Source organism: Cavia porcellus, unplaced genomic scaffold, assembly GCF_034190915.1.
Source record: "Cavia porcellus strain 051 isolate PalLab524CR breed Dunkin Hartley unplaced genomic scaffold, mCavPor4.1 scaffold_24, whole genome shotgun sequence".
NCBI classification, from domain to species: domain Eukaryota; kingdom Metazoa; phylum Chordata; class Mammalia; order Rodentia; family Caviidae; genus Cavia; species Cavia porcellus.
The window spans coordinates 2,474,499-2,494,373 of NW_026947507.1; the positions used below are offsets into that span (position 1 = coordinate 2,474,499).

At 39.2% G+C, this 19,875-nt stretch overlaps 1 long non-coding RNA gene across 1 annotated transcript; it reads left to right on the forward strand.

Moving 5' to 3' along the window:
* Positions 1-882: 882 nt before the first annotated feature.
* LOC134472586 (uncharacterized) lies at positions 883-17,368 on the forward strand. Its single transcript, XR_010042472.1, has 3 exons — positions 883-1,009; positions 1,237-1,316; positions 15,958-17,368. It is a non-coding gene; the product is annotated as an uncharacterized LOC134472586 (long non-coding RNA).
* Positions 17,369-19,875: the final 2,507 nt, after the last annotated feature.

Here is a 19,875-nt window from a genome sequence, read left to right on the forward strand (position 1 = left end):
CCTAGCCAGATGATTTAAAACACTGTGAGTTTGGCCAGAAGGAAAACTCCAGTAAAGCTTTGGACTATAATGATAGAGCTGAGACCTCGATTGCTGAGGAGGAAAGAGAAATAAAAAGATAGCCTGGGGGCATCCCAGAAGCAGCAGGTCCTCACCCTTTGCAGCATCAAAACTGCAAAAGTAAAAGACTGCTCAGAAGAGAAAGCCACAGAGTGCCGTGTTCCAGAGTGGTGACTGAGGCCACAAGAGGTTCCAAAATGGTAACAGCAACACCAGATTCCACAATGGCAGTGACATAAAGAAGCCATTCCCCACAATCAGGTTCTGAGAACTCAGAAATCCAGGCACTTGACCCCTATAGCCAAGAGAGAAGAAATCCTGGCTATTGCTCCATCTGGCAGCATTCTTGTGCCACTGGTTTTAGGTGAATGGAGAATGCGTGAATTCTGACTTTAAGGCAGCTTCTACTCCAGTTTCATAGGGCCTGGGAAGGCAGGAAGTATGCACCTGAGAGGGCAGTGTATAAAGCTGTGAGTGTAAAACCAAAGGTGTAATGGAGACCCCAGAAGTCTGGAAAAGCCAGGAATGTGGATCATCCAAAGAAAGGTGCAAAGATTCAGCAGAGTGGGCTTAAGAGAGAAGTGGTGGGAACTGAACCCTTGGAAGTGCTGTGGGAATGGAGTCACTCAAGCCTTTTGGAGCTTACAATCAGGTTCTTCAGATGTTGAGCATGGAACTTCAGGATTTGATGTTTGCTCTGCTGGACTTTGAACTTGCTTTGGTTCCAATGCTTTGTATTCCACTGTGTGTAACCTTTGGAATGGTAATGTTTATCTTGTGACATTGTATACTGGAAGTGTTTAACCTTGTTTTCATTTGTGCAGGGACTTGCAGCTAAGGTTTACCTTAGATCTTGGAGAAGACTTGAGACTTGGACTTTTCAGCAATGCTGAAACTGTTAGGACTTTGGAAACTCTTGGGGATGGACCAAACGTCTTTTGCATAAAGGGTGTGTATGAGTCTTTGGGGGACCAGGGTTGGAATGTTATGGTTTGTTTTAGATGGCCACCCCAAACCTCATGCAGTCACGGACATGGTTGAATCCAGCACTCATGATTGGTTCACTGTCTAGCACTGGGATTGGTGGTGTGAGTGATGTGCCCTCCTAGGGATGGAACTGGCATATGGTATAAGGGCAGAAAGAAGGCAGCTTTTCACTCTTTTGCTCTGTTCAAGCTTGCAGGTTGTGGTGGTCATAAGTGGCCGTTCCACCTTACCATCCTGTCTTGGAGCCATCTGAGTGAAACCTCCAAACTGTAAGGAATAAACTTCTTCCTTCATATTGGGCATTGGGTATAATAGGAAAGTAACCAAGACAAGTCCTATCTCCCTTTCTGAACCAAACTGCCTTCTAAAAGCATATATTATATCTTATTCATTGTTATCTTCTCAGAATATTGTATAATGCCTTAATTTTAATATTTATGAAGAGAATGATGAAGCAACAAATTAATATATAATCCAGGAAGGTTATATTCTGACCTTTTCCCACTGTTATCTTTATTATTATCATTAACTGGGGTCTCTGACACTGGACAAGTACTATCATCTGTTTTTGTTTTGTTTTTGGTGTTTTGAGATAGGTCTTGCTCTGCAAGTTGCTCTCCAACTTGCCATGATCCTCCCGTCTCAGCCTCCCAAGTGTTGGGATTATAGGTGTACACCACCATGCCTGGCTTCAATTTCCCTGCTGAAGTGAATAGACAAAATGAGACTAAGCTTGTAGCTCTGAAATCCTGTGATTCCTATGTGGTAGGATTTGATCCCTGCACTATCTCAGGAACTGAGATAGGGCAAAGTCCTATCTCCTGCTACTGAAAAAAAGCCTTCTCTTACCCAAACCCCCACTGAGAGATCAGCTTGCACAAAGCCTAATCTTTTCTGTTTGGGAGTGGAGACCTGAAAATTAGATCCTTTAATGTGCTGAAAGCCATGCGAGGTGGCTTTGCACTAAGATGAATATCTTTCTGTGAGTGGTATCTGCCAGGACTACAGTGACAAATACAAAACAGTGTCACACAGACTAACTTCTATTTGCATAAAGTGTCCCCATAATACAGGTCATTGTGCTTTTTCTGCAAAGAAAAAAATGCATTAGCACAGGGCATTGCAATGATGGGAAAATGGATGTTAACATTTCTCCCTGACTGATAATCTCTAACGTTACCCTTGGGAAGCCCTGGCTTTCAGAGTGATTTATTTGTCAGCATTTGGAGTTTTTTACTCCCATAATGGGTTATCTGGCACATGTAGCAATGGGCAGTGAAGACAAGCTCAGGGCTTGGAGCAAAATGAAAAAGCGTTTTCAATGTTTTCTGGGAGTTTTATTCATTTCTGATTTCTGAAGTAAAGTTTTCATTTCAAATGAAGTAAGAATAAAAGGGGGCAAAAATCAATGGGTTTCTTGTTTGTTTGTTTTGATGTTCTTTACATATCCTTTATTCTTACTGCCAAACTCTAAAACTGAATGTTCAGCTCTCAGGGGTGAAGCTGCGGGTGAGGGGTTTTTCCTGTGGTTTCTTTGGTGTACAGGAAACTTGTTGTGACATTATTAGAAAATTAGTGCCAAGAGGCCAGAGCACAATCTGTCTTCCAGCACACAGCAGGTGGAGGTGGGAGGCCCCTTTCCCGGGAAGGACGCAGGAGCCTCTGTGCTCACCAATCTGCTTTCACTTTGGCTCTTGCAGCATTTGAAAATCATAGAATCTTGGCAAAGTGTTCCGTATAATCCTACAGGATGCCCACACATAGAACAGCTTTCTTTTCACTTGTTTCTCAAAATTCCCCATTGCTCCGAGATAAAAATCCAACTTAATGTCTCAGTTTTTGAACATAGCCATCAAAGCAATAACTTTCAGCAATAGTGCTGTTCTACGGGCTCTCCTGTGCTCTTGGAGTCATACAAAGCCTTTATCATGCAGGTGAAAGGCCACTTAATACTCAGAACATTGAAATAGATGACCATGACATAGTACGTGCTTTCTTCTCTCCCTGCACTTACAATATAAGGGAAGGAAAAAACCTGACAGTATGAAACAGATGTTAAGCCTGTTTTTAATCATGTATTAAGGGAGTGAAAGAAACGATATACACTGAATGTGATATCTAGGATAAACAGAATCAAAAGAAATCAAACCTCGAGGGTTATGGAAACAGATCAGCAGTCCAGCTTTAACCTCAGAAGCACGGTGTAACCTGGCGGAGCGCTCTGAGTTTGACCTTTGCAGTTATTTGACAACACTGCCTAACCTTGAACTTTTTCATATGTGACAAGTTTTCACTCCAGCAGGCAAGAAAAGTGATTAAAATGACCTACCTCTGAAGCCAATGGTATCTAATTTTTTAATTTAAGGGAAAATTTGAAGGGAAGGCTCATACATTCCTTACAATACCATGCTGTGGTCTCACTTCTGATTTACCATAAAAGAGTAAGGTTTTGGCCCAGAAAATCTGGTTGCTCTTTCTTGCAAGAAGTGTAATTATAGGGGTTTTAAAATTAACAGTGGCTGAAAAGATTTCAACTAGCACATTAGAGAATCAATGGTAAACATGGTTTCCTAAATCAGTAGGTGGTGGCCGCTTCCCCTTAATTGACACTCTGGGAGAGACATGTAACTACTTGTGATTTACCTGAAATTGGTTTACATACTTCTTTACAGGCCAACCACATGTTTGTCTACTCTCTCTGTCTTCTTTCTGCCAGCTTTCTATGGTGGAGATTAAATGTTCATTTTATTCATTATGAACCTCTCCTGAAGAATTCAAATGCATCACTTAGAGGGCTAAATAAAGGCTCTCTTCAAGGCCAGACAAATGAGAGACAAAGTAAAATATGGTTTATAAAAATCATTCGCCTGTAATAGTTAAGCCTCTCTGCTAAGCTAGAAGAGGGACAGCTTTCAATTTCTTGCTCTTTGGTTTAAAAAGATCACCCAACATTTGTGCATATTCTTCTAAATAAAAGTAAAATCATAAAATTGGCTTCAAAGATTTTTAAAAAGCATTTTCTAGTCATCCAATTGCATCCTAGAAATAAAACTCATGATACTAATTCATTGTTTGGATGAACCTTATAAATAACCAATCCAGAAGTCAGCCTGCTGTAAGTCAGACTTACAATTCGTCAGATTACTATTGTGAGAGGAAAAGCAGGAAGCAAAAGAATAATTTTATCGTGATTGGCTCCCCTCAAAGCCAGAACTTGACTAATAACTGACAACTTACTGTATTTTGCCCCTACTTCTAACTTAGGACCAACCAGAAAAACATAAATACATTCCCTAGCCAATCACCTAGAATGCCTGGCTTCTATTTAACCCACTTTCAGCTTCACTAGACCAACAGCTTCCAGTCAGGGCACACAGGAAGCTTCCCTTTTTCTATTTTAAGCTGTCCTACTCCTCTACCTGCGTAGGGATCTCTGGCAAAATCCGGCTAATGCTGGAAAGCTCCAACTAGGCTTCAGCGATCTTCTGTTATTTCCACAGCCACTTCCATCTCCCCATTTCCTAGCCATAGTTCTGAATATTTGCCCTGTGTGGGTAGGTTTACCACCCTCCTTAGCGTTTTGGTCTCAGTGCCAGGCCCCTCTCTGTCAGTCCACTGGCACAGGAGGCTTAGATGCCCTTTGGGCCATCTGCATTCCTAGTAGGGAGGCGGGAGCCCTGCCTTGAAGCCATCTAAATACTTTTTTTTCTGCTGCTCCTCCTAAGCAGTGCTCTTGTGTCGTTTTGAAAGTGAAGAGAATTAAGCAGGGAAGATTTTGGCTTTTTACATTTGGCTATTTCTGAATAATCCCCTTTCCAACCAGGGTAGGAAAAAATAGGTGGGGTGGAGGTGAATATTTTCGTCTGGGTCTCTTTGCTTTCCCTTTTGTCTCCTGTCTTCTCCCCGAGCCTCTCTGACTATTGGATACTGCTTGGGTTTTATTTTTTCCCCCTTCTTAAATACTTTACTCTCCCAAGCTGAGACAACAAACTTCACAGCCTGTTCTCCGTGAAAAGTCTTTAAGAGTCCTGTAGAACCAAGCCTATAACTACACTGGTAGATGACCAGCTAGCTGCTGCCCCACGTCACTCCCCACCTTAGTCACACACTCAGGAGGAGAAGGGCACAGGGAACTTAGTGTAAGTGCTGAGGCGGAGCTCTTTCCCATTGGGCCACTTGGTCTGTTTTGATGGGTTGGCTCTTGGTCTATTCTGACTGGCTGGTGTCTGCTCTGTCTCCATTGGCTGGTGCTTAGCTGCACTGATTGCCCATCTCCCTGCCTTATGCTGCCAAATATGGTAAGACATTCAGAAGAGCAAATGGGGAAAGCTGAATATTTTTGAGTCTGTTACTCCTTTGTGTGCAGAGCTCACTTTTAAGCTTCTAAGTAAACTTCCAGAGAAAATTCTGCATGTTAGCATGCTCAAGGCCCACACTCTGGGAGTCAGACAAGGCTGCTTTCACTCCTGCCTTGCCACCGGACAGCACCACAGCACTGGGTTCCCTGCTGACCTCCTTGATCTCTAGTGTGTTGATACGTAAAGCACAGCTATTGACACACAGCAGCACGGGAAGTTTTTGAAGCTATTTGTAAAACACACAGCTCAGTGTGTGGCACATGGAGAATAGCTGCTATTAGTACTGTGTTTTTAACAGCAATTTCCTCCAAGTTTCAGAGCTTTAAGAGAATTCTCTAAAACTCTGGTGTAGGGTACATGAATATATCATCATCGTCTTCATAGATTTCAGTTTAACAGCAGAGATGGATGTGTCTCTCAGCATTCATAGTTGAAAAATGAGAGACAGTCTGGCCCACATAAGCAGAAGGGAAGCTGAAAATAGGCATTCTCAATGAAGTATTACTACCCCAAGAGGAGGAGAAAATTAGTTTGGGGAGTAAACAAAAGTTTAAATATTCGACTGGTCTTTAGTCCCTCTAAGGCCATAATATATAAACAAATCTATTGGGAATACGTGGTATTAAAATTTCGTTGGGTGGGGAGAAGTAAGGATGATCAAGGAAGGTCTTAAAAGATTCCTTTGAGGTGAAGGGGACATAACTAGGCGGATGAGTGCTTCAAAAGGAAAAGTAGGAAGGACTTTCTGTTACTGTTAGCTAATACTCTGAGGTTAAGCACGGACCTCTCTGCTTCCAATCTCACTAATAACTGGGTGCCACTATCCTCTTAAGCTGAATGCTCTGTGTCTCCAGAGGGACTTGCAATTTCTCTCCATTTCTGGATGGCTAGGTGTCTCCAACACAGTAGTATTTACATTCATAACAGCAGAAACAGTTCTGTCCTCCAGCCAGGAGAGTCACTAACAGCTTTGTGTGTTACCACGTTGCCACATGCGTGCCTCACATTCCTGGTTGGCTTGGAATATGTCTGGTGTTGGGCTAAGCAGCTTTCCACACACAATTTCATTCAGTGTGTTTGACAGTCATCCGGCACGAGTACTTCCGTTATCCAGATTTTACAGATGTGAAAACTAGGCTGTAAATAAATTATGTTCATGCCATTAAAAAAGTGGCAGAGCTGTGATTCAAACACCCATCTGTCTGATGCCTTTCCCTGTCTTATTTATCTCTGCCTCATTTTGTGGCTTCTTTCATAAATTGGCTTCTCCCATAAGCCTCTAAATTCTTTTTTCTTAATATTTTTTAATTTAAAGAGAACAAAACAAAACAGAATAAAGCAAATCAGAACAGAACAATGCAAGCAATACAGAACTTCACATCAAGACAACAGGACATCAACAGTAGTTACCACTTCTCTTGTTTTCTTCAAAATAGCTGACCACACCTTTGCACACAATAATATCAAACATAATAAAATAATATAAAACCAAACAAAATAATGAAAGTATTACAGGACTTTAAAACCAGATAATAGGAAATGAACAATGCCTACTATAATCGCATTTTCCTAAAAATGTTGTCCGTACCATCATACATAATAAAATAAAAACCACAAGAAGTAGAACCAATCAAAACAGAAGAACAAAAACATGATAGGACTTCTAAACAAGATGATAGAAAATCAGCAATGGCTACCATAATGTCTCATTTTCTTCAAAATAGCTGTTCATACCATCACACATAATAAAAATCAAACAAAATACCAGAATAAAACCAATTAAACAAATGAATGAAAGCATTATAAGACTTCAAAACAGTATAATAGGAAACCAACCATGATTCCCATAATGCATCTCATTATGTTCAAAATAACTGCCCATACCATCACACAGAGTAAAATCTAACTAAACAAGAACAAAGCCAAACTTAACAAAATTGTGAAAACAATACAGTAAAAAAATTAACAATAGTTACAACCTTTCCCTCCCAGGCATTTTCTCCCCATCACTCTTACAGTAACTGTTTTGCTTTGGACCCCATTAACTCCTGTTTCTTAGGCTAGGCTTCATGTGTATGAGTTCAAACTGTTTTGCCCATGAACATGATCTCCAGTTGCATCCATTTACCTACAAAAGCCTCAAGATTATTCTACTTTATAACTCAGTAAATTTCCATTGGGTGAAAACACCATACCTTCTTATCCATTCTGTGGTTAATGGGCAAGTTATCCATTTCTTTTTCTGGTCTCCTGTCACATGGAACAATTGTTTTCTCTCCTGTGATTTTCAGTCTGTGAATTTCCTTTCCAGGTAAATGTGTTTCCTGTCTGTAGTACATCAATGGATCTTGTTTCTTGGTCCACTCTCCCTGTGTTTCTTTTTATTGCTCAGCTTAGGCCATCTACATTAATGGGTACAGCCAGCATACACCGGTTTGTCTCTGCCATGCTACCTTCATGTTGTGAGCCCTCCACTTTTTCCCTTCATTCAGTTGCCTGTCTTGTTTGGTGATCCTCCTCTGCTGCTGTTCCTGGAAATGTGGTCATCTTTATCTCGCTCTAGAATATACATTATCACTCTCTAATGTTGGTTTGGAAGCTATGAATTCCTTCAGTTGTTCTTTATCATGGACGTATCTTATTTTTCCATCAATTTTGAAATATAGTTTTTTAGGATAGATCAATCTGGAAGTTGTTTTCTTTCAGGGTTAGAAACACTTCTCTCCAAACTCTTCCCCTCTTGTTGTGTTGATAAGTCTGCCATGATTCTGATTGTTTTTCCTTTATAGGTGATGTTTGTTTTCTCTAACAGCTTTTAATATTCTATTCTTGTGCTGCATTTCTGAGATCTTGAATATTATATGTTTAGGTGCAGATTTACTTTCATTATAGCTGGCTGGAGTTCTATATGCCTCACTTATTGGCATGCCAGAACCATTTCCCATGTTTGAGAAGTTTTCTGCTATTTCTTCAGTAAATGGCCTTTTAATTTCATTTGTGTTGACCCCTGATTCTTCACCAATACCTATCATTCTTAAATTATACTTCTTTGCATCATTTTGCAGGTATTGAATGGTTATTTCCTCATTCCTTGTTATTTTTAGGAGACCTTTTCTTTCACGATTCCTAGCTGCAATCCTTTCTTCAAGGTTTCAAAGTCTGTCTTCAGTCTCTTTCAAGTGATATTGCCAGCTTTCAATTGACTTTTTAAATTTCCTGGATCTCTCTTTGAATCTGTTTTGTGCATTGTAACCCCTTTCTATATTCATTCAAGGTTTCCATCATTTTCCTATGCTCCTCTTTTGTTTTTAATCTATGTCCTCTTTAGACATGTTGAGCAATTCTTTCACTATGTGTGTGATTTCTTCTTTTACCTGAGACATTAGTTCTGATTTGATTGATTTTACAATCTCATGAAGTTGTTTCTTTACTTCAGTTGCTATCTTCTCAGAGATTTCAGTATGTGACTTTCATTTTCTCCATGACTGTATCTCCCAAACTTGTTCTGTGTGGGCTGGATGTTGGAGAATGCCTTTTGCTCCTTCGTCTTGACATTTTCCTGGGTTCCTCCCAACAAGCTGGTTGTGGGGTCCCAGAGACTTCCCACATTGGCTGCCCCTCCACGGTATAGGGAAATGGGACAGGCATCTGGGTTCCTCTGACCCCAGATTTACAAGAGGTATCAAGGATGGGCTTCCCCAGACCTGTGCAGCTGCACTGTGGCTTCCCTAATGATTAGGGATGCATGGATGTAGGGCTGCTTCTCTCAGCCTGTGTGTCTATACTGGGACTCCCATGATGGTGGCAGGCAAACAAGAGTATGTTTGTCTGATTCTCTTGGTGGGTGATGGTTGCCAGAAGGAACGAAGGGCCTCAATGGTGGCCTACACGTGCATGGCACTTACCTGGCTGTGTGTCCCTGCTCCTGCTGGCTGCCCAAAGGAAGGAGTCTTCTAGTGGCAGTGCCCAGCAGGTGGAGACGGATCTATCTGGCTCTCTCTGCCCATGCTGGCTACCTGGAGGAAGGGACCTGCTGGTGATGGCAAGCCTCTAAATTCTTTTTTTTTCTTTTTTTGTCTTTTTCATTTCTATCGGTACCAGGGATCAAGCTCACGACCGCCTGCTTGCAAGGCAGGTACTTATGCCGCTGAGCTAAATCCCCAGCCCAGCCTCTAAATTCCTGAGTGCAAGAGCTTTAGACATTTTTTTCTTTTAACCAGTATGTGTTTGCAGTATGTGATGTTGACATTCACCTCAGGGAGTGGGTACATGGACACAGCCCAGCCTGGTTCTGTTGTAGTCCCCTTCTTACCTCTCTAAACCTCCTTTCCCCATTTTCATTCTTGTTATTCTTAGTTCATGTTTATGACATACAGTGTTTGCATTCTTGAAGTTGCTAAGTCCCTGCACAGGGTCTATCTTAATACTACCTCCTTCCCCTCTCCTTTCCCCACTCTCTTGGTCTGCTGGACCCCTCCCCATTTGCAAGAGATTTAAAACCTTATTTTCTTCCATCTGTCCTTTATTATTCTCTTTGTTTTTACTTTGCCTCACTCAAACATGATATATCAGGTAGTATTTAAGCTTGTGCATTTGGTTTATTTCACTCAGTGTTATATTTTCCAGAGACATCCATTTTCCAACAATTCTCTCAAATTTACCTTTATTTGTAGCCAAGTGGCTTACCATTATGTATAGATAGCACACTTTTACAATTCATTTGTCTGCTGATGAGTACAGTGGCTGCTGCCAGGATTTAACTATTATGAATTGTGCTGCTATAAATATTGGTGTGCATGTATTGCTGTAAAGTCTTAAGCTCTGTGGGGGAAATACCTAGAAAGAGAATAGCTAATTTTAGTTCTTTGAGAAATCTCCATAGTAATTTTCATACTGGTTGTACCAGTTTGCATTCTCACCAAAAATGTAGGAGGGTTTCTTTTTCTCCACAGCCACATTTTTTATTTTTCACTTCTTAATATTATCATCTTTTCTGGTGTAAGAAAGAATCTTAGTGTTGCTTTAATTTCCATTTCGCTATTGACCAGAGATGAATTTTTTTAAAGTATAGTTGTTGGCCATTTGTACTTCTTTTTCTGAGAAATGTCTATTCACTTCACTTGCCTATTTCTTGACTGAGTCTTTTATTTTAGGTGGTCTAATATTTTTTTTGAAGTCTTTGTATGTTCCAGAGATTAGTTCTCTGTCTGAGAAATAGCTAGTAAAGATTCCCCCCCCCCACTCTTGGAATTGTTAGAAATGAGGTCTCTGCCCAGATATGTAAACCCAGCAACAAGATCCCCCAGATCACTCAGGTTGCCGTTGGGTGCAGTGTCACACCTACTGGCGGGGACGGAACTGCTAAGGGCACCCTATAAAGGCCAGCTATGGATTTGGAGGATAACTCTCTTAGCTGGCACATTTTCATAGTGGCACTGAGTCCTCAGAGTTCTCAAAGAAATTCCTCTGAGATCCCCAGGAAATCTCCTTACATCCCCTGCCCTCTGTCTCACCTTTCCATGAAAGAGCCCCTGCAAGCATGCTTGTTTATTATAGTGATTGGTCTGATTCGGCTCACGAATACCAGACCTTAGGCTTAATTATATATTCTGTAGTGTTGTTATACATACAGTAATGCATAGTGTACATGTTTATATACAGATTAATACTAGGACTAGGGGCCTGTAGAGCACACAGGATAAACTAAAGATAAACAGTGTAGCTGGGCATGCTGGTACATGCCTATATTTCCTGCCCTCTTGGAAGCTATAGCAGAATGATTGCAATTTCAAGCCCAGGCTGGGCAATTCAGCAAGACCTTCTCTCCAAATAAAATATAAAAGGGCTGAGGATTTAGTTTATCATGGGGTTGGGGATATAGTTCAGTGGCACGGTGTCTGCCCTGCAAACACAAAGTCCTGAGTGAGTTTAACCCCAGGACCAAAAACAAACAAACAAACAAACAAAAATATATTTCCATTAAGGTTTTAGGTCCTAGGTTCAATCCCTAGTTCAAAAACAAAACAGTAAGCAGTGCACTTTTCTGAGAAGTAGTTTATGTAGGAGATAAAAATACATTCCCAAACCAAATGAACCTTGCTCGTGAAGAATCACTTCTGCCAAGGAAAATGAGGAAGAGTAATGGTAAACATTGGCACTGTCACTCCCCCCACACAATGACAGCTCTCTTTATTTTTGCCTTTAAATAAAGGAGTTAATATTATCCTTCCAACATCACAGAACTATTTTAAAGATCCAGAGACAAACTGTATCTGAAAGACTGTACAAACTGTGATACATTTTACATGAAGATGAAGTTTTTGCTTAACTGTGTTGAAAATATTCCTTGGAGAAGAGTTATGTTGCCCTGAAAAGTGGTTTAGGATTTCTTTTGACTTTTGAACTGAAATTTGATCTAATGTGTCAATTCCTGTCTCTGAAAGTCAGTCATGGTCCAGGTAAACTTCAGTGTGATTGTTTAGTGACGTGAATCAGAGTATATACCCAGATTGATATCCTTGGTTTATTGCATGTTTCAGTATCTCACTTATCATTAACACTACATTGTTAAATACAATTTGATAACATAATTTTTAATTCCTACATTTTTTATTCTATAAGGTGTTTAATCTTGTGGTATATATGTTAGGCTTCTAATTTTTACTCACAAATAATATTGTAGTGATTATATTTAAAACTAAATAATAGCACACCTGTATTTTTCTCTCTTGGTATATGTTTCTGGAATTTAATTGACTAGACTAACGAGCTTAAATATTTCTAAGGATTTTTATACTATAGTAAAGTTTACACTGAGAAACAGCTAAAATACATGAATGTGTTTATTTTACTAAGGCTTAATCAGGAAAAAAAATTTTCTTCTTTGCTTTTGTCTGTTAAAGGTAGAAATGATCCTTGTAAATTGTAATTTGCATTGCACAGTTTTGATTATTAATATGGCAATACTTTTCCACATGTGAATTGACCGTGTGAATTTTTCTTTCCTTATTTCTCACTGTTACCCCATTTTTCAATCACAGTAATTTTATACATCTATCATTTTATTGCCCTGTCCCAGAACAGTACTCCCAAAGATGACAATTTTAAGCCAATAGAATATGAAACGTATCTACTACCAATCCTCGAAGAACCTCTAGTGCTGATAAAATTAGTCACTTTTTCTGCCACTTAAAAAGATTTTAGTAAAGAATAAAAGCAGTATTTTCAAGTATTATAGTTCTTATTTTAACACTGAATAATTTAAACTTCTTTCATTTTCAAAATTAAAAGAATTAAAATGAGCCAGAAACCTAAAACAGACCTTGCTCAATAAATGATAGTGGATTCATATAGACATATGCAATCAGTCCAACATTCTGTTACTCAAACAAACATGTATTCATTCAGACAATTGGTAGATTATGCTGTAGAATTTGAAAATGAATATATTCTTTTAAAATAAGGATATTTTTTCCAGGCATGGTGGTGCACATCTGTAATCTCAGCCCTGGAGATGCTGAGGCAAGAGGATTGCCATTAGGTTGAGGCCAATCTGGGCTGCATAAGCAAGCTTTGGACCAGCCTGCATTACATGGCAAGACTCGGTCTCAAAAAAAGAAAAAAGATATTTAAAAAAATAAATACATATGACTACTATAATATTAACAGTGAAATCATGTCACTCTTTTAGATATATAGCATTAATAAAGTTTATAGGATCCATATGTCTAATATTTGCACTTTATAACAATTCTGGTCCATTTGTATTACCCACATTTAAAGCCAGAAGTTGCTAATAGCAAGAGAAGGAAATTGTACATAGTTTAAGCTAGAGGCATTTTGCTTTGACTTTATATAGTCCTCTTCATAGAAAACCAGTCTCATTTCTTTTAGGTTCCAGTAAAAAGAGCTCAGTGAAAGCAGAGCCCCAGGAGTGCTCAGGTCAGGGCTTTGCCCGGCAGGCTTTGGCTACGCAGTCAGCACGTAATAAAAACTTTTCATCTGAGCTGCATTGATGACCATTCTACAGTTTGCACAGCTTTCTTCCAGAAGTGTTTTTTCCTAAACATAACTTCTGTGATTCCAAAAAAATAGCAACATAGGTAAAGGCTGAAAGTAAATATGGTGCCATTCTTACCATCTGGATGCAAAGTATTTGGCCTCTTATTAATACGAGTCTTTTCAGGATTTGTGCTCTCCTTTGTCCCAGTTTGGCAGGTGCTTCCTTTCTGATGAAACTAAAAACTTTTAAAATCATTTGACGCTGCGATTTGCTCCTGATTCTTACTATAAACCTAGGTAAAAGCAGCCAGAAGTATCCATGTCTCAGATCGGACATTAAAATTTCCTCTGCTAGACAAGTTAGTCTGCCACCCTTAATCTGTCTCCTGAAGAGTCTCAGGAAATAGGCAAAAACAATGGTAATTTTTTTTTGCAATAGCATGATATACATAGTCTTGAGTTCAACTGCTGATAAAGTCCTTGTTCCCAACTGAAATCTCCTGAGTCTGGTGATTATCATCTGCATTTCTTTAAGCATTCCAGTCTTCTGAACACCGAGCCAAGTGTCCTATGTAGTTCAAATTATTGTGTTCTAGAGCTTCTTTAGCTGGTATCTTTAAACTTTTCCAACCTCTTCCCACATACTAGTTCCAAAGGCCATGAACCACATGGTCAGGTATAGTTTCAGAAGATACCGTCCATGGTCAGCATGCTGCAAGATAGAAACAGGCCCAGCCTCTTCTAACCGGACCCCCACTTCCTATCAGCAAGTCCTCTGTAACATCCTATAATCCAGTTACTCCCGAACACATGAGGCTTTGTGGTCATTGCATATCTAAACCATAACAGAAAAATTACCTTGAATTATTTTAATGGAATAAAAAATCTTGTGAGAATTCTGTCCCATTGACTTCTATACTGTGGGACTTTATAGCAGTTCTGGAATAAAAGTCTGTAACTTAAATCACATTATAGATGATACATGAGAAGCTATAATTGTCTTATCCTCATTTAAAAAAATTAATAGCTGATATCTGAGTGCTCATTATGTATCCAGAACTGCTCCTCTTATTTAATTCTCACAGTAAGCCAATGAATTAACTTCAGCTAATTTTTAAAATTTTATACCTGATAAGTGAGACTCAAGGAGGTTAATTAAATTACTTAAATATATTTTACAAGACCATGAGTAAAGAAATAAACAAAACCAATTCTTCATTTTCCAATATCTTCGTAAACTCAAATTATATTTCTGGTACTCTGGATTCGTTGTAGAATAGTGCCAGTTTCCCAACACAATAAAAATTCATTCTTCTTTTTCTAAACTAGATGATGCTTATATTTTTAAGGCACTAATTATTCTAAAAATAATGCTAGTTAAGTTACATTAATTCAGAAGTTTCAGTTTCAAGAAACTGGTCATATTTCAGCTTAAGCTTGGGATTCTATTTTGACAATAAACTAAAGGTAGGCCTACTATATTTGATTTAGATTTCTAAACATTGGTTTATTTTCCCTCAACTGAAGGTTGTTAAATGAAAAAAGAAAACAATTAGAGCAACCATAGCTTATCACCAAATTATTTGAGACGGCATACGGTGATGGAAGAGGTGATATCTTGTGATTAAATTCTCATTGTGGACTTTGGCTGTAGTGTAGGAAAGAAGCTCTAAGTCACGTACTCAACCCTTATGTGCGCAAAGAACTTGTTCTTAGCAAAGCACAGTGAGTCAGGATCAAGTCACACAAGTGGGAACAATAATGACGTAATAATGAAAGTGGATGAAACAGCATTAGACATACAGACAAAGGTTACCCAGATGGCCTCACAGAGCTCAGCCACGAAACAGGAGGATCGTGACAGAGCAGTTTCCCCTCAGTGATCAAGGTGCACTTTTTGTTGTTTGTTGATCATCTGATTAAGAAATTACTTTTAGCTTCCATAAGTAATTACTAGAAACTTCATTTCCACCAAAAAAGCAAATCCAGATATTCATATTTTATATGAAAATTTCTTTCCAGATATAAAGATTGAGCTGCATCAAAACATGTCAAGAAATGGAGTTAGGGAAGGCAGTTAATGTCTAATAACTCAACCATAGCACACACTTTATGGACTCTGGAATACAAATAAGGCAGGATACAAGGGCATTCATTTTTCCCTTTGTTTGGTTTGCACAGTATTTAACTAGCTGAGAAGTTCCATAAATAGAGGAAAATGTCATCTTTTTTGAAAAATGCTAGCAATGAATGCAGGAACAATAGGTTGCAGGTGCTGGATGGGCACACAATGGCAATTCTGTGTCTCCTGTTAACTATTCATGAAGGTCCGTGATCCCAAATACACATCCAGCAATCATAGTCACATAGTTCAGAGGGAATAAGAAAATGTCCTGAAGAAATAATTGTCCACAAGAAATACCAATACCTAAGTATAAAATAAATATAATCCCGACTAAGCATTTCCTGTCATTAACCACTGCACCATGCCATTCCCCTGAACTCAGGGCTGCTTTAAACTCCAGGAAATATTTTTGGCTCTGTTCTACAGGTCTTGTGCCTGGGCCAGAGACTGAGAAATAATTAGCTTCTACCAGAAGACAGGAGCAGCTTGAGAACTCACCCTTACACCTCTTTGAACTCCAAGAAATGAGACGCATCATGAACTTGAAGATGCCTAAGTCATTGGACATGCTGTCTTTGTAATGTGAGCTTACAAGGAGCTGCAAACACTTTTGAGACGTTTACCTCTACAAGCGACACTCCGGTATGCTGCTTGGAGAACTAGAGTCTGATGAGTCCCAGAACAATTTGTAGAAGTCATAACACGGACTTCTGCCAGAATAGTATTCCACTCACAGCTTGAAGTTACAAAGAATGTTTGCATGTCATTATCAGGGTCTTCAAGAATCTGAAATTGTTCACAATGGTAAGATCATAAAATCTACATCAGAAAAAAAGTAGGTGTTAAAGTCCTAACCCCAAAATTCTCCATGTTGATGCAGGCAAAGTGGTTTTATTAGGGAAAGAGCTGATTCAGGAAAAACAGGAACAACAAGCCAAGGTCATTTCCCAATAAGAATTGTTGTCCTGGGTTCCTACTTACCCATAGTCTGGCTCTGCGTTTTCATGTGACATTTTCTACCAATACAAAATAGATTTAACTACAACTGGAACTCTCAATCTGATGTTTTCTACTCATTTAAGCCCTGGATTGTGACCCTTGTTCCATTTAGCTCCTGGGAATTCTGTTGTAGCCCTGACACATGATATCGTTTTATCTGGATTGATACCTGGCTGCTATCCTAGTTGGTGGAACTTGGGCAGGTTTTCACTGACTCTGCTCCACACCTAGTGTAGGAGGAGATGCAAATGTGCTTGCACATAGTCCAGGTGCTCAGTTCATGTAGGAAGACGTTCCCTTATGCAACCCATAGAATCCTCCTCTCTACCCACATTGATGAGGGCTGGGAATCACCCAGTGAAGGAGTCAGCCATTCTCAGGCCAAAGATTGAAATGAATTCTCCTCTGTGAACAGGATGGCTTCTAGGAAGCCCAGGAGAGAGTGAGACAGGAGAACTTTGCATGCGGTGAGCAGAATCCGGGCTGCTGAGTGTCAGAAGGAGCATCCATGCCAAGGCAGCCTGAGATGGCACTGATGCAGGGTTACAGAGCTTGTGACTTAGGACCAGTTTCAGGAACAATAAAATACGTGAAAAGTGCATCAGGATTGTTTTTTCTATAAGCATTCAATAAATGGCACTGTGGGACAAATATTTATAGTAATACAGGTCTACATATCTGCTCTACCTACATATTTGTGATTGGGCTCCTTAGGAAAGCCTACACTTTTTTTCTGTGTTTCGGCTTCCCACATTGGGACACAGGTTATTGAACATCAAGATTAAAACTAATATTTTGGGGCTTGATTTCCTGGGTTTAAATTTCAGTCCTGCCATTCACCAGCTGTTTGCCTCCGGTAAGGCAGCCTATCAGTCTCAGAGTCTTACTTTCCTGGGTGGTAGAAGGTGCAGTGAGACTCCTTGTGACAAGTCTGTATCACCACCAGTTATTAGGTTTTTTTTTTTTTTTTTTTTATATTCCTTGTATCTACACTTCAATTTCTTTCTTGGATTTACCCTGACAATTCTTCTTCTTTTGTATTTCTGACACAACGTATAAGAATTATCTGACAGATTCCTATGCAAATGTCAGCAGCTATTATTGTTCTTAATGTTATCTATGGGGGGACCTGCCTTGACTCACACCCTAAGTGCCTGTGAATACTGTGATTAGAAACCATCTCTGAAATCTCTGTCTAAAGAAGGTTCCATTTAAACATAGTGTCCAAATGCCCACTACCTTTATTCATTGACATTAGGTGCTACTTGAGTGATTTTTTTAGGTAGTATTTTAAAGCAATTCTCAAAGCCTTCAACTTTACCTCTCAAGCATCCCCAAACCAAATGAAAGCATCCAAGAGACACTTTGGCCAGGTGTAGGGTATTTCCTTAAATATATTTATTTATTTATTAATTACTGAAGTATAAAGGGCCTTCCATTTGTCACTTAGCATTTTCCACATTAACTTTAAACTTTTAAGAGGTCTGACTTTGTGGAAGATCTGGTTTGGCAACACAGAAGGTGAGGAGCAAAAAGTAAGGAGAAAAAGACAAAACTCTTCCTGAGTCCATAGCTTGACCTTTCCCTGTGGGCTTGAATACCACCCAGAGAGACTTGGTAAGGGAAGAATTTAAATCTCTGCTTATTTTAAATATGTCATTGTGTAAGACGTTCTTTAGCTCCCCAAATTTCCAGTTTACTCCTGTATATCAGGGAAGCATCTTACATGTAGTTTGTCTAATAAAACCATCAAATCCAGTGTGTGAGGAAAAGCAAATCTCTAAAGCTGCACATTCAAAGAAGACCAGTGTTTATGGGAGACCAAGAGGAGGCTCTACAAAGGCTAAATGTGTGATTTGTTGTAAAACATGGGGTGCTTTTGAGAGTGAGAAGGGAACACTTAATAATTATGCTTAGACTTAGGATCTGAAAATTATCAGTGGAATTCATTCTCAGAGACGAGAAACATGATCGGTTCAGTAAATAAAGGAAAGGCTATTTGTTAAAACTAGCAAGCATTTGTGATTATAACTCATAGCAAATCAAGAATAAAGGATATTTGTTGCATCCACTGAAGGTTGTATTAATGGAGTGCTGACAACATCAAACTTAAGGGTGACATTAAGGTTTAGATCAAGAAGACCCCCCAAAGGTCTCTGCACTCACAGACAGGAATTCTGGAAGGTAACTGAATAATGGGGTTGGGTGGGGGGAAGTCTATAGCTGACTTACTGTTAGAAGGTGGGGCCTGGTGAGAGGCGGGTCATTGGAGCTGTGACCAGGAAGGTGTTTCTCCCTGCCTAGCTCCTCCCTGCTCTCTCTGCTTTTTGGCTGTCATGATGCCAACAGCTTTCTCCTGCTTTACCCTCAGCCATGCTGTTGCTGACTATGGGCTAAAACCTCCTAAAGCTATTAACTCAAATAAACCTCTTCTCTGTTAAGCTGAGGAAGAGTTTGTTTTCCAGCACCAAGGAGAATGTCTAAGACAGGAGATACTGAATAGTTTCTTCCTGAGATCAAAGATAAGGATATCTGATATCGGGTCCCAGCTAGTGTTAGGAAGCATGAAGTAATAAGTATAATAAAAATTGGAAAGAAAAAAAAAGGTCCATTGTAACCACATAGTTTATTTACGTATAAAGAACCAAAGAATAGACAAAACAATTAGTGTATTTAGTATGATTGAAGGACACACGATAAATACACAGAAGTTATTCATATTCTAAATACAAATAATTGCAAACAATCAGGAGATAAGTTAAAAATAATCCTATGCATAATGGCATCAAAAGAGAAATATTGGGGCTGGGGATTTAGCTCAGAGGCATAAGCACCTGCCTTGCAAGCAGGCAGTCGTGAGTTCAATCCCTGGTACCAAGAAAAAAAATGAAAAAGACAAAAAAAAAAAGAGAAATATTTAGATATATTTAACAAAAGATATATCAGCACACTGAAAACCTGATCATTGCTAGAAAAATTAAACAAAGTTAACAAATGAAGAAATGTGTTGTGATCATGGCTTGGAAAATTCAATATTGTCAAGATGTCAATTCTTAGCAGCCAGATAGGACACTTATCATAAGTTCAATCAAAATCCCAACATGTTTTATGGGGAAGTACGGTAAAAATTGACAAGCTACCTATAGAAATGCAAATAAAAATTCAAAGAACCCAAAAAGTACAAAAAATAGCATGAACAAAAACAACTTGTTAGCAGAATCACATGACCTGACTTCAATACTTTTTAAAAAATAATTATACTTGCTTTTTACACAAATATTTGCTTTATATAGTAAGCAGGAGAGTGTGTACTGGCATAAAGGTTAGACACATGGATAAATGGAG